Raw genomic sequence first — 12,962 nt, 5'->3', positions numbered from 1 at the left:
AATGAAATTAGAAATCGATAGCAAAAGAAATCACAAGAAATACTTAAACACATGGGAATTAAATAACACTCCCTTGAACAACCAATGGATCACAGATTAAATTATAGAATAGGCAGTTTTTACAATTAAACAATAAGAGAAATACAAAATATCAGAACTTATGGCATACAATGAAAGTAGTCCTATGAGGGAAATTTATAGCGCTTAATAAGAAAACTTATAGCAGTGAATACTCAGGAAGACAGAGGAAGTTCAAATAAACAATTTAACGTTGAACCTTAAGCTTTTAGATAAAGAATAGCAAGTCAAGCCCAAAGCATATATGAAGGAGGACATTATAAAGAGCAGAGCAGAAATTAATGCAATGGGGACCTAGAAAAAATACAAAGAATTAATGAATCTAAAAATTAGTTCTTTGAAAGATTAAATAAAATTGACAAATCCTTAGTCAACCTTATTTTAAAAAAAGGAAAGAAGATTCAAATCCACTGAATTAGGACAGAGAAGGGTGAAATCACAATGGTTCCTTCAGAAATGCAGGTCATCTGTACCTAGTTTGAAAACCTGTATTCTAATAAGATGAAAAATATAGAAGAAATGAAGAGATTCCTAGATACATGAGTTATCAAAGCTGAATCAAGAAGATATAAAAATCTTAAATAAAGCAATATCAATCCATGAAATTGAAGATGTAATTAAAAGATTACCAGCAAAGACAGGCCCAGACCTTGATGGATCCACTGCTGAATTCTACAAGAAATTTAGAGAAGACCTAATACTACTACTTCTCAAACTTTCTAAGAAAATTGAAAGTGAAACAATACTCCCAAGTTTATTCCTGGAAGAAGTATTACTCTGATACCAAAACTAGAGAAGGATCCAAATAAGAAAGAGAACATCTGTCTTAGTAATGAACATAGATGCTAAAATTTCAATAAGATACTGGCAAACAGAAAGCAGCAAATCATCAAGATTATACACCATGACTAAGTAGGAGTCATTCCAGTTATGCAGGGATGGTTCAACATATGCAAATCAGTAAATGTAATATACCATATTAACAGAGCCAAGGACAAAATCCATATGATCTTCTCAATAGATGTAGATAAAACTTTTGACAAAGTCCAGAACACATTCATGATGGAAAAAAAAAACCCTACAGAAAATTGGAATAGATGGTTTTCATCTTAATCTGATAAAATTATCTATGACAAACAAACAACCAACATCATCCTGAATGGACAAAAACAGAAAGTTTTCACTCTAAAATCAGGAACTGGGGAAGTATGTCTACTGTCACCACTGCTATTCAGTATAATTCTGGAAACTTTAGACAGAGCAATTAGACAAGAGAAAGAAGTAAAAGGAAACAGGGTAGTAAAGGAAGAAGTTACATTATCAACGTCTATGGGTGACATGATACTCTCCATAGCAGAGCACAAAAACTCCACTGAAAGTCTTTACATTTAATAATCAAATTGGTAACATAGCTGGATACAAAATTGACACTCAGAAATCAATAGCCTTCCATGCACAAATAACAAACTTCCTGGAAGAGAAATTAGGAAAATGACACTTTACACAAAGGCATACAAAAAAAAAAAAAAAAAGAAATATCTAGGAATCAATCTAATAAAGGAAGTAAAAGACCTCTACATCGAAAACTACAGTCTCTGAAAAAGGAAATTAAAGAGATGTGAGCAAGCCACAGACACACCAGGGAGAGAACCCATGAGCCTACAGGCGATGGGTGGGGCTGAGAATCAAACCTGTCCTCCCTCTATCCCTTCACCCCCGTTAGCAACTGGATGGTTTCAAGGCAGCCAGAGTTGATAGCAACTAAGATGCTTGTATTGTTGGGTTGATTATGCTGACCTGGGGCCAGAGGTCTGAGCATCTCTTGGGAGGATGACAATATGCAATATAGCAAATATGGGGGATTTCCTTCTCTCTTGTCTTTGAAGGCCAATATTACTTTCACTGTTTTGCTTTGTTCTGATTAATTGTTTTGCTCTATTCAATATTCTGTGGTTTTTTTTTTTTTTTTTTTTTTTAATCAGTACCGGGGATCGAACTCCTGACCGCCTACTTGCAAGGCAGGTGCTTATGCCGCTGAGCTAAATCCCCAGCCCTTGTTTTGATTGGTTTTATAGTGTTCTGTTTTGGGTTTGGTTTTAGTATACCTGATTGAATGGACAACTATTGTGAAGATAACAAGATATACTATGGTACTTATTACTGTTATCCTGGTATACTGAAGTTCTGTACCAATTTCACTGCATTGTCTTGATTAGCTCGTTCTGTCTTGTTTTGTTGTATTTTACTATCTTTAAAATAAAAAAAAATTAAAGAGGATATCAGAAAATGGAAAGATCATATGCTTTTGGGTAGGAAGAGCCAATATAATGAAAATGGCCATAGTTCTAAAATTGCTATAGAGATTTAATGTAATTGCAATCAAGATTTCAAAAGTATATCTCACAGAATTAGAGAAACAATCCTAAAATCATTTGGAACCAGAAGAGACCTAGAATAGCAAAAGCAATTTTGAGTGACAAAGCCCAAGAAGGAGGCATCACAATCTCAGACTTGAAATTATACTATAAACTACTATGAAAAAAGCAGCATGGTACTGGAAAAATAAAAAGCAGACCCAAGGATCAGTGGGACAGAACAGAAGATCCAGAAACAACTCCAGACATACTTAGCTATGTTAGCTTTGGCAAAGGCACCAAATACATTCATTGGAAGAAAGACTGTGTAATAAATGGTGCTGGAAAAGCTCTGCTCCCAAGATTTGGCTGTTACAAACTATGCTGCCATATACACGGGTGCACATTTGTGGCTGTGGTGGGCGCTTTTAATTCTTTTGGGAAGGTGCTTATGCTGCTGAGCTAAATCCCCAGCCCCAAAAACAAATTCTTTATGGTAAATGTGATCATTTTATATACTTAAAATGTACCAATAAAATCTGATTGGAACTTTAAAGAAAAATTGAAAGTGATACCCATTGTAAAGCAGGATTAAGAATAAGGAAAAATAGGACAGGGAGTGAAGGTTTTCATTACAAGTTTTATAAGCTTTGGCTTCGTAAGCTATGTGTGTGTTATATTTTCATATAAATAAAAATAAAATTAACAGAAAAAGACTACACACTTGAAGATGAGAAAATGCCTTATAATATAAATGAAACAATACATAATCATACATTAACAACATTAGTGAAGTTTTAATTAAATAATGAACATGCATTTATTAGAAAAAGGAAGAAAGTAGCTCTCTGAATCACAATCGCATCCAAATCCTTACCCAGACCCACCTTTCCTTACTGCCTCCCCGTGTGACTTTCTGTTCTCAGCCCGTTCTGCTTTCTTTCTGTAGCTAAGCAGAGCCAAACCAAGTGTCACATGCGCCCCTCGAGATTTGCTGAACTGATGGCTTGTGAAAGTCCATCCCTCTGCCTAAGATTTCTGCAAGTTCTTCCTCCACACTCATTTTATCACGGGTGCGTACTGCTTATCCAGGCGGCTTCATCTCTGCAGATTCGTGCAAACCCAGACTAATCATTCCCCACTGCCTCCTTGTTCCACCCTCTCACGTCTCACGTCTTACGTCTTGGCGGTGGTGGGGTGGTGTTTCAATGTCTATAACGTGTTCTGACCCTACTCATGAGTCCTATTAACAAATCCTAGGGCCCCCCACCCCGGTGTCTGGCAGCGATCTTGTGATATTCCTCAGCTTGCCTCTCTCTCGGTTGTTTCCATAACAAGATTGCCAAGATCAGGGAATCCTGCTGCCAGTCGTCTGTTTTTCTCTACACTGTCAGTTGCTGAGTTTCACCAACCATCGTCTTGTAACTTCTTTACATCTATCACTTTAATTTTACTTCCTGGCTAACAACTCTGTCCATGTTTCTTCTTCTTCCTCTTCCCCTGGCCTCCCCTCTCCTCCTTTTCTTCCTCCTTTTCCTTCTTCTGGGACAGCATCTCACTGTGTACCTCTGGCCGGCCTCTGCTTGCTGTGTACTCCAGCTGGCCTTGACTGCCCTGGTGCTGGAATCGTGGGTGTGTGCCACCACACCCGGCACCTTTGTGCCACTGTCTGCCCCTCATGTTTGCATTCCTGCAGGATTACAATGAACAAACTGGACCTGGGGCTTTTATTCTCTACTCTCCCCAATAAATCCTGCATGTGCCTGCAAGTTGTCTGTCAGAGCCGGTCTTCACGGTATCAGTCCCAGAGTTCTTTAACACCCAAGTTTTAATGTAACAAAGTCATGACTGCTTACCTTGGCACTCAAACCTTCTATCTTCTGCCCCAAGCTATATTTCCAGCCTTATTGCCCAGTCTGCTGCGATCTGAACCAGCCAAGGTGGTAGGTCCTTTGCTGGCACAGTCCCACCACTGCCACCTGGGAACAAGATACTGCCAGGGCTCCACCTCCTTCATCCACTCTTGGTCAAATCTGTTCACAAACATTGCTTCCCCTTCTCATCCTTTCTTATCTCTCAGCCCATAGAAACCTTCCCTCTTGGAGCCACTGATTCCTGTGTATCAATAAGGGTAATAATTGCCTATGTTTGCCCAGGGCTAGGGGTTTCTTGAGAAATTGGAAGCTCCGGGAAGAGACAGAATAGCACACGGTAAACAGAGTCAGTTGGCTATGTGATGTATGGGGCAGGAAAGGAAAGCAGTGCTTTCTTGTGGATGCCCCCTCGGCAAATCCAGATGGCAGGGATGGCCACAAACCCTTGGTTGGGGAGAAAAGTGAATACTTGTTGGATCTAATAATTGGCCTACGCCTGAAAGCTTCAAATAAGTACACAGCCAGAAAAATCTAACGCTGGCAGTTTGTTTCAGTTTTTTCTGCTTTGTTTAAGGAATTAAGAAAAGCAAGTGAGAACAAGACATATTCTGACTACAGGCATCTTAATAAGGAACTAAGTGGATAGGAAATCTAGACAGGTAAACAACTCTTTTACCGCTACCTTGGCAACCATCAGAATGAGAGCCATTCACTTGTAGAAAAAAGGAAACTCAGAAGGTAAGGCCACATTTTCTGTAGGTTTTCTGGTGCCAAGTTGAAATTCAAGATGATTTAGAAAGGTTTGGTAAAACCCCAGGAGATTAAACAGAAAATGGTACTAGAAACCTGCAATTTGCACTTGTTCTATTAATTTGAACATTCAAATCTGAAGTCAAGGGAAAGCAGGGGATGCGAGCACCGAGATGTGCAATGCTCAAGAACGTCGTAAATGAGGTGTACGTGTGTTAAGTGTGAATGTGTCTCGGACTGAAACACCAAGACACTGCTGATAGTCATGAGGGTCACCCACGTATGAGGATCTGTGCTCAGGCGTGTTATCAGCTTTCCACTTCTGGAAGGGCGGGACCCTGAGATCATTTAAAAAGAGGAAGGCTTGACTTTGGCTGTGTTTTCCAAGGCCTCAGGTCCTGCTGCTTTGGGATCTACTGGCTGTGAACTTGCAGTCCTCCTGCATGAACCTGACAAAAAGCTGGGGTTGACTGTAGGCCTTCACTGCACGTTCATGCTGCGTTTTAAATCACTTAGAGAACCATGCAATGTGGGCATTTTAATAACATTCTAGAGTTTTTGTCCCATGATCTCTGTGTTAGCTCCTGGTATTGAGTTCAGAAATCATGTGGCATCAAGATAAATTTCTTCATGATGTGACTGTAGAAAAATGTTGGGGCCAGAAGGTGTCCTGCCTTTCATGGTATTGTGTCACTAAATAACTGTGTGCTTTGCTAAACTAGTTATATTCCTCAACCAACTGACGCTTGAGATAGCCCATAATAATTCATGTCGCTCAACACTTTCATGGTTTATTTTTGGCATCTATGTTATTTATAACATATGATGATACTATCATTGGACATGGCTCTTTTCTTTTTCTTTTTTCCCCTTTCTTATTTGTCAGAAATGGGCAGAGTACCAATAATTACCAATCCCTACATTCCTGCATTTCAAAGCGGGTGCTTTGGAGGTGAATGAGAGCTGCCCACACAAGTGCCAGGACTTTATGTGGGTGGAAGTGTGTCCCCAGGCATTGCAAGACTCACAACACACAGAGACACAGCAGCTCAGTGCACTGCAGTCAGATTTCCAGAATCCACATCTCTGAATCCCATTACAGTCACCTCTTTAGAACTAGATTAAATTTTCAGGAAGTTTATTAAAGAAATAACTCATTCAAGAAATATTTGTTTAGAAACACTTGAATGTGATCAGGTCTGGTGGCACAAGCCTGTGATTTCAGTATTCTGAGAGGCCAAGGCCAGAGGAGTGCAAATTCAAAATCAGCCTGGGAAATTTAGCACCTTAGCAAGACCCTGTCTCCAAATAAAAATTAAAATCAGTTGGGGGGTGTAGCTAAGTGCAAAGGCCCAGGATTTAATCCCTAGTACTACTACCACGTAAAAAGAAAGAAAGAATGACTAAATATCAGACTCTGAATGGAGACCACAAAATCCCTGCCCTCACAGAGTTTACTTTCTGCTAGGAAATAAACATAAGAAGTCAGTGTTCAAGTAATAATACGGATTTGGATAATGATCATGTCAGTCTGTTCTCTATTACTATAAGCAGGTTTCACTCCATGACTGTCCTGCTACTTTGGACATGTAGTGGTGCCTCAGGGTAGGAGCAGAGCTGTCCACCTCCTGGCAAAGTATGACAGAGTGAGGATGGGGCTGGGACCCCAACTTCCCTTCACAGACGCCTGCTGCCCCTCCACCTCACACACTTCCCCCTCCAGGATCTGAGACAAGGGACAAGGTCGTGTTAGCCAGGGCTTAGCCAGGGCTGTTGGGCCTTTTCCTCTCATTTCCTTTGCTTACCCTTGCACCCCAACAGATGGGGACAGTTTGTGTCACTGTGCTCCTTGGCTATCAGAGCACATCGTCCACTCCAACAGGTGTGTGGCCAGGTAGAGTGATGACCCTCCAACTCCCCACTCTGTTCAGACCACACTTTTGCCCTTTTGGTGAGGGAGAGGGTACCTTGGAGTGGCTAACTTTAGAAGGAAAGGAATCTGGACCCCTAATTTGCATTCCCATCATTCACAGTAAGCCTTCCCGAAGATTAATACATAGAAGAACATAAAATTTTCAAATTCTGGTGCTGAAAACTGCTAACCACAATTAAAATAGTTAGGGACACTATCTTCTGTCTGTATGGTGAAATCTTTAAAATCACTCATGAATAGATTTTATGAAGTAGAAATGAAAATAACTTAGAAAAATGTTCCTTATAAAGAAAGACATGTAAGTGTCTACTAAACATATGTCGCTATAAGTATGAAGAAATTTCCCAGCCACCTTCAAAGATCTGCAAAGACTTGACAACAGATAAACAAGAAAAAAAAAGCATACAAATTTGTTAAAATGCACATATGCATAGGAGTTACACAAAATATGAAACTCAAAGAGCCAGATGGTGGATGCTTAAATAACCTTTTCTAAGAGTCTCAAGAAAGATCTGGATCCTGGGGGCCATTTCAAAGGGATGGTAAATGATTTTTTAGGAGAAAAGATTGGGCTAAATAACAATGACATGTACAAACTTCCCAGCACCTGGGCTTTAGGTGCAGTGCTTAACTTTTAGCTTCTCCCTTTATGATTTGATTTTAATATTTCTTGGTAATGAAGAGTCATGAGGAGCATTAAAGGCAATAGTGCTCATCTCTGGCAGATCTGGCCTTTAGGTTGTTAAGGAAATTCACAAAAAGAATTTGTTATTTCCTAGCTCTCAGTTTGAATTCAAAAGTAGCACATGTTACGGTATCATTTTTTGCAACCCATCATAATAACATTCATATTCATTAAGAGTCAAATAAATATGAGCTAAAATTACCATTTGTACTTTGTTTTCTTTTTTTTTGAATTAAATGTGTTTCTTGTATGCAGCATATTGTTGGATCTTGCTTGTTAATCCATTTTGTCAGCCTGTTTTGTCGATCATTGAATTGAGAACATTAACACTGATGGTTAAAACTTGCTATTGACTAACTCTTGCCATGTTATTTTCCTGTTGTTGGTTCCCTTTGTCCCCCACTCTGTTTGTTTGCCTTGCCTGTTGGATTCCTTCAGTTAGGGTTCATGGAGTTGCAATCCCTGTCATCTCTTTCCAGAATCTCTCTCTGGATTCCTTCAGAACATTAGAGGGCTGGTTTGGTGTTCATGAATTATTTCAGGTGTTCTTTCAGGCATGGAAGTATCTTATTTCTCCATCAATTTTGAAAGATAGTTTTGTAGGGTACTTCAATCTGAGTTGGAAGTTGTTTTCTTTTAGGGCTTGAAGTACTTCACTCCAAGCTCTTTTTGACTTCAGGGCTTGTGTTAAGAAGTCTGCCATGATTCTGATGAGCTTTCCTTTATAAGTGATTTGTTTCTTTTCTCTTAAGATTCTATTGTTGTGGTAAATTTCTGGAATCTTGGCTATTCTATGCCTGGCTGTAGATCTTTTTTGATCATGACTAATTGGAATCCTATACACCTCACTTATCTGTATGTCAAATTCTATTTTCTGCCAGGGCAGTTTTCTGTTATGACATTATGACATAGGTGAACAAGTTTTTTTTTTTTTGTATCATTTGTGCTATTTTCTGCTTTTTCATTGACTTCATTCAACCTTATATTATCCTGCTTTGCATGACCTAGCAGATGCTGGATTGATTTCTTGTGGTTCCTTGCAATTTTTAAGAAATCTTTCTCTTCGTGATCATTAACCATAATTTTGTCTTCTGTATCTGAGATGCCATCCTCACGTTGGCTCATGCTGCTGTAGATACTTTCAATGGAATTTTTATTTTCCTGAATATCTGCTGGAATCTGTTTTACAGATTTTATTTCTTTCCTCTGTTGGGTATTCATGGTTCCTATCAGTTTTCTAAGCTCCTCTATTTTTTTTTTTAAATCTGTATCTACCCTAGAGTCACTAAGCATGTTTTTCATTGTGGTCACCATCTCTGTGGTTATTCAAGAAATCAGTTCTGATTTGATATTTTTTTTAAAAAGTTTAATAATTTTTTAATGAATAAGCGAGAGGTTGAGATAAAAGAGGACATAACAACATAACAATACAAGTCAAAGCATGACAGTTTCAGCAACCTAGTGCTTCACCACCAAATAACCCAACTTAATAGTAGTTACCATAGTGTCTTTTTCCTTGAAATATTTGAATATAACTTCATATACTATAGCATCAAACATATCAAGACAGTGTAACACCATTCAAGGGGATGAAAGCATTGTAGAGTATTTAGAACCAGCTAACAGAAAAATGAACAATGGTTTCTATATTGTCTCTTTGTCTATAACAATTTTTGTTTATACTACCACATATGATAAAATCCAGCAAGATACAACATGATAAAACTAATGGAGACAGAAGAGCCATAGTTTGGTGGGGCTTTAAAACAAGATGGTATTAAATAAGCACTAACTATTATGATGTCTTATTTTCTTCAAAATAACTGCTCATTGTATCACAGGCCAAAATATTGAACAGCCCAGAATAAAGCCATTCCAATTAATGAGTGAAAACTTTATAAGGCTTCAAGGCCACCTAATGGGGAATCATGGTTACCACATACTTTTATATATTTGAATCATTTCCTACACTAGGTTTCCTATTCGGTGTTCACAGATGTGAGTTTGATTTATTTCACTTATGAGTATGGTTTCAAGCTGCACCCATTTATTGATAAATATGTCAATGTGATCCTTCTTCATACCTGAGTAGTACTTCATTGTATAGAAATAACACAATTTTTTTTATCCATTCCTCAGTTGAGGATACTTGGGTTGTTTCCAAGATGTGGCGATTACAAATTGTGCTGCTATAAACATAGGTGCGCATATATCACTGTGGTATGATGCTTTCAGTTCTTCTGGGAATGTGCCTAGAAGTGGAATAGCTGGAACAAATGGGACTTCCAATCCCAGTTTTTGGAGAAATCTCCAGACTGACCTCCACAAAAGTTGTACCAGTCTACACTCCCACCAACAGTGTAGGAGAGTTCCTTTTTCCCCACAGCCTCTCCAGCACTTGTTGTTGTTGTTTTTCTTGATCCTAGCCATTCTTTCAGGAGTGAGATGGAATCTGAGTGTGGTTTTAATTTGCATTTCCCTAATGACCAATGATGACAAACATTTTTTCATGTATTTATTTGTCATTTGTATTTCTTCATCTGAGAAGTGTGTATTCATCTCAGATGCCCATTTTTGGATTGGGTCTTTGAATTTTGAGGGTCTGAGTTTTTTAAATTCTTGATATGTTTTAGACAAAAGTCTCTTGTCTGAGGGGGAGTTCACTAAGATCTTTTCCCAGTTTGTAGGTTTTCTTTTCACTATGCTGAAGATATCTTTTGACTTGCAGAAACTTTTTAATAAGAGGTGGTCCCAGTTATTGATTCTGGGAAGTATTTCCCGTGCAGTTTGAGTCCTGTTCATGAATTCTCTACCTACCCCTATGTCTTGAAGGTTTCTACCTAATTTGTCTTCCAATAGATTTAGTGTTTCTGTTTTAATATTCATATCTTTGATCCATTTAGATTTTAATTTAGTACATGGTGATAGGCTTAGGTCTAGTTTTAGTTTTCGGCAAATGGAGAGCCAGTTTTTCCAACACCATTTATTAAAGAGACTGTCGTTCTTCCAGTGAACCTGCCTGGCTCCTTTATCAAAGATAAGGTGGTTGAGTGTGTTTGTAGTTGTGGTTGTATCTTCTAATCTATTCCATTGATCTTCGGCTCTGTTTTGATTCTAGTACCATGTTGATTTTACTAGTGTTGCTTTGTAGTATAACTTCAAGTGAGGGATGGTGATGCCTCTTGCTTTGCCTTTGCTGCTTAGAATTGCCTTTGCTATTCTAGGTCTCTTATGGTTCCAGATGAATTTTAGGAGTGATTTCTCTAGATCTATAAGGTATGTTGATGGTATTTTTATTGGGATTGCATTGAATCTATATAAAAGTTTTGGGAGAATGGCCATTTTCACAATGTTTGTTCTTCCTATGCATGAGCATGGGATGTCTTTCCATTTTCTGAGATCATCTTCAATTTCTTCTTTCAGTGTATTATAACTTTCCCTGTATAGGTCTTTCACTTCTTTTGTAAGAGTAACTCCTAAATATTTCATTTTTTTGCTTGCTAGTGTGAAGAGTATGGCTTCTCTTATTTCTCTCTCTGTGATTTTGTTGTTCGTGTATAGGAATGCTATTGATTTCTGAGTACTGATTTTGTATCCAGCTACATTACTGAATTTATTTATTATATCTAAGAGTCTTTCAATGCAGTTTAGGGGGTCTTCTATGTAGAGTATCATGTCATCTGCAAACAATGACAATTTAACTTCTTTTCCTATCTTTATCCCTTTTATTTTTCTCTCTTGTCTAATTGCTCTGGCTAGTACTTCCAGAACTATATTAAATAGGAGTGGTGATAAAGGACATCCTTGTCTTGTGCCTGATTTTAAAGTAAAGGCTTTCAATTTTTGGCCATTTAGTATGATACTGGCTGTTGGTTTGTCATAGATGGCCTTTATTATATTGAGGTAAAGACCATCTATTCCAATTTTCTGTAAAGTTCTTATCATGAATGAATGTTGGACTTTATTGAAGGCTTTTTCTGCATCTATAGAAATGATCATGTGATTCTTATTTTTGGCTTTATTGATATGGTGGATTACATTTATTGATTTATGTATGTTGAACCATCCCTGCATGCCTGGGATGAAACCCACTTGGTCATGGTGCATAATCTTCTTGATGATTTGCTGCATCCTATTTGCCAATATTTTATTGAGGATTTTTGCATCTGTGTTCATTAGGGAGATTGGTCTGTAGTTCTCTTTTTCAGTTGGGTCTTTCTCAGGTTTTGGTACTAGAGTAATATTTGCTTCCAGGAATGACTTGGGAAGGATTGCTTCCCTTTCAATTTCATTGAAGAGTTTGAGGAGTGTCGGCATTAGGTCTTCTTTGTATTTCTTGTAGAATTTGTAGTGAATCCATCTGGGCCTGGACTCTTCTTCGTAGGTAAAGAATTAATTACTTGTTCAATTTCCTTGATACAGATTGGGTTTTTCAGCAGTTTTACATTCTCTTGACCTAGCTTTGGCACTTCATATGTTTCTAAGAATCTGTCTATTTCTTCGGTGTTATCAAATCTTTGAGAGTAGAGGTTTTCGAAATAGGTGTTGATGATCTTTTGTATTTCTATAGAGTCTGTAGTGATTTTACCTTTTTCATTTCTTATTGCATGAATTTGAGCTTTTTCTTCCCATTTTTAAATAAGGTTGGCTAGAGGCTTATCGATTTTATTTATTGTTTCAAAGAACCAACTTTTTGATTCGTTGATTCTTTGGATTGTTTTCTTGGTCTCTAGTGCATTGATTTCTGCTCTGATTTTTATAGTTTCCTCTCTTCTTTTGGCTTTGGGCTTAACTTGCTCTTCTTTTTCTAGCTGTTTGATGTGTAGCATCAGGTTGTTTATTTGTATGCGTTCTGTTTTCCTGATGTGGGAATTCAGTGCAATAAATTTTCCTCTGAGGACGGCTTTCATTGCATCCCACAGATTCCGGTAAGTTCTATCTGTATTTTCATTTTCTTGTAGGTATTGTTTAATTTCTTCTTTAATTTCCTCTGTGACCCACTGATTACTGAAAAGTGTGCTATTCAGTTTCCATGTGTTTGTGGGATTTTTGCAGTATCTTTTATCGTTAATTTCTAGTTTTATAGCGCTATGGTCTGATAGCATGCAAGGGATAACTTCAACTCTTTTGCATTTATTTAAATATGTTCTGTGAGTTAATATATGGTCTATTTTAGAGAATGCCCCATGTACTGCTGAGAAGAATGTGTATTCTGTTGTTGTTGGGTGGAATACTCTGTATATATCTATTAAGTCCATTTGTTCACAGGTGCAATTCAGTTCTTTTAT

This window comes from Cavia porcellus, unplaced genomic scaffold, assembly GCF_034190915.1.
Source record: "Cavia porcellus strain 051 isolate PalLab524CR breed Dunkin Hartley unplaced genomic scaffold, mCavPor4.1 scaffold_22, whole genome shotgun sequence".
NCBI classification, from domain to species: domain Eukaryota; kingdom Metazoa; phylum Chordata; class Mammalia; order Rodentia; family Caviidae; genus Cavia; species Cavia porcellus.
The sequence above is the reverse complement of the archived record's forward strand: the minus strand, read 5'-3'. Positions refer to the sequence as shown.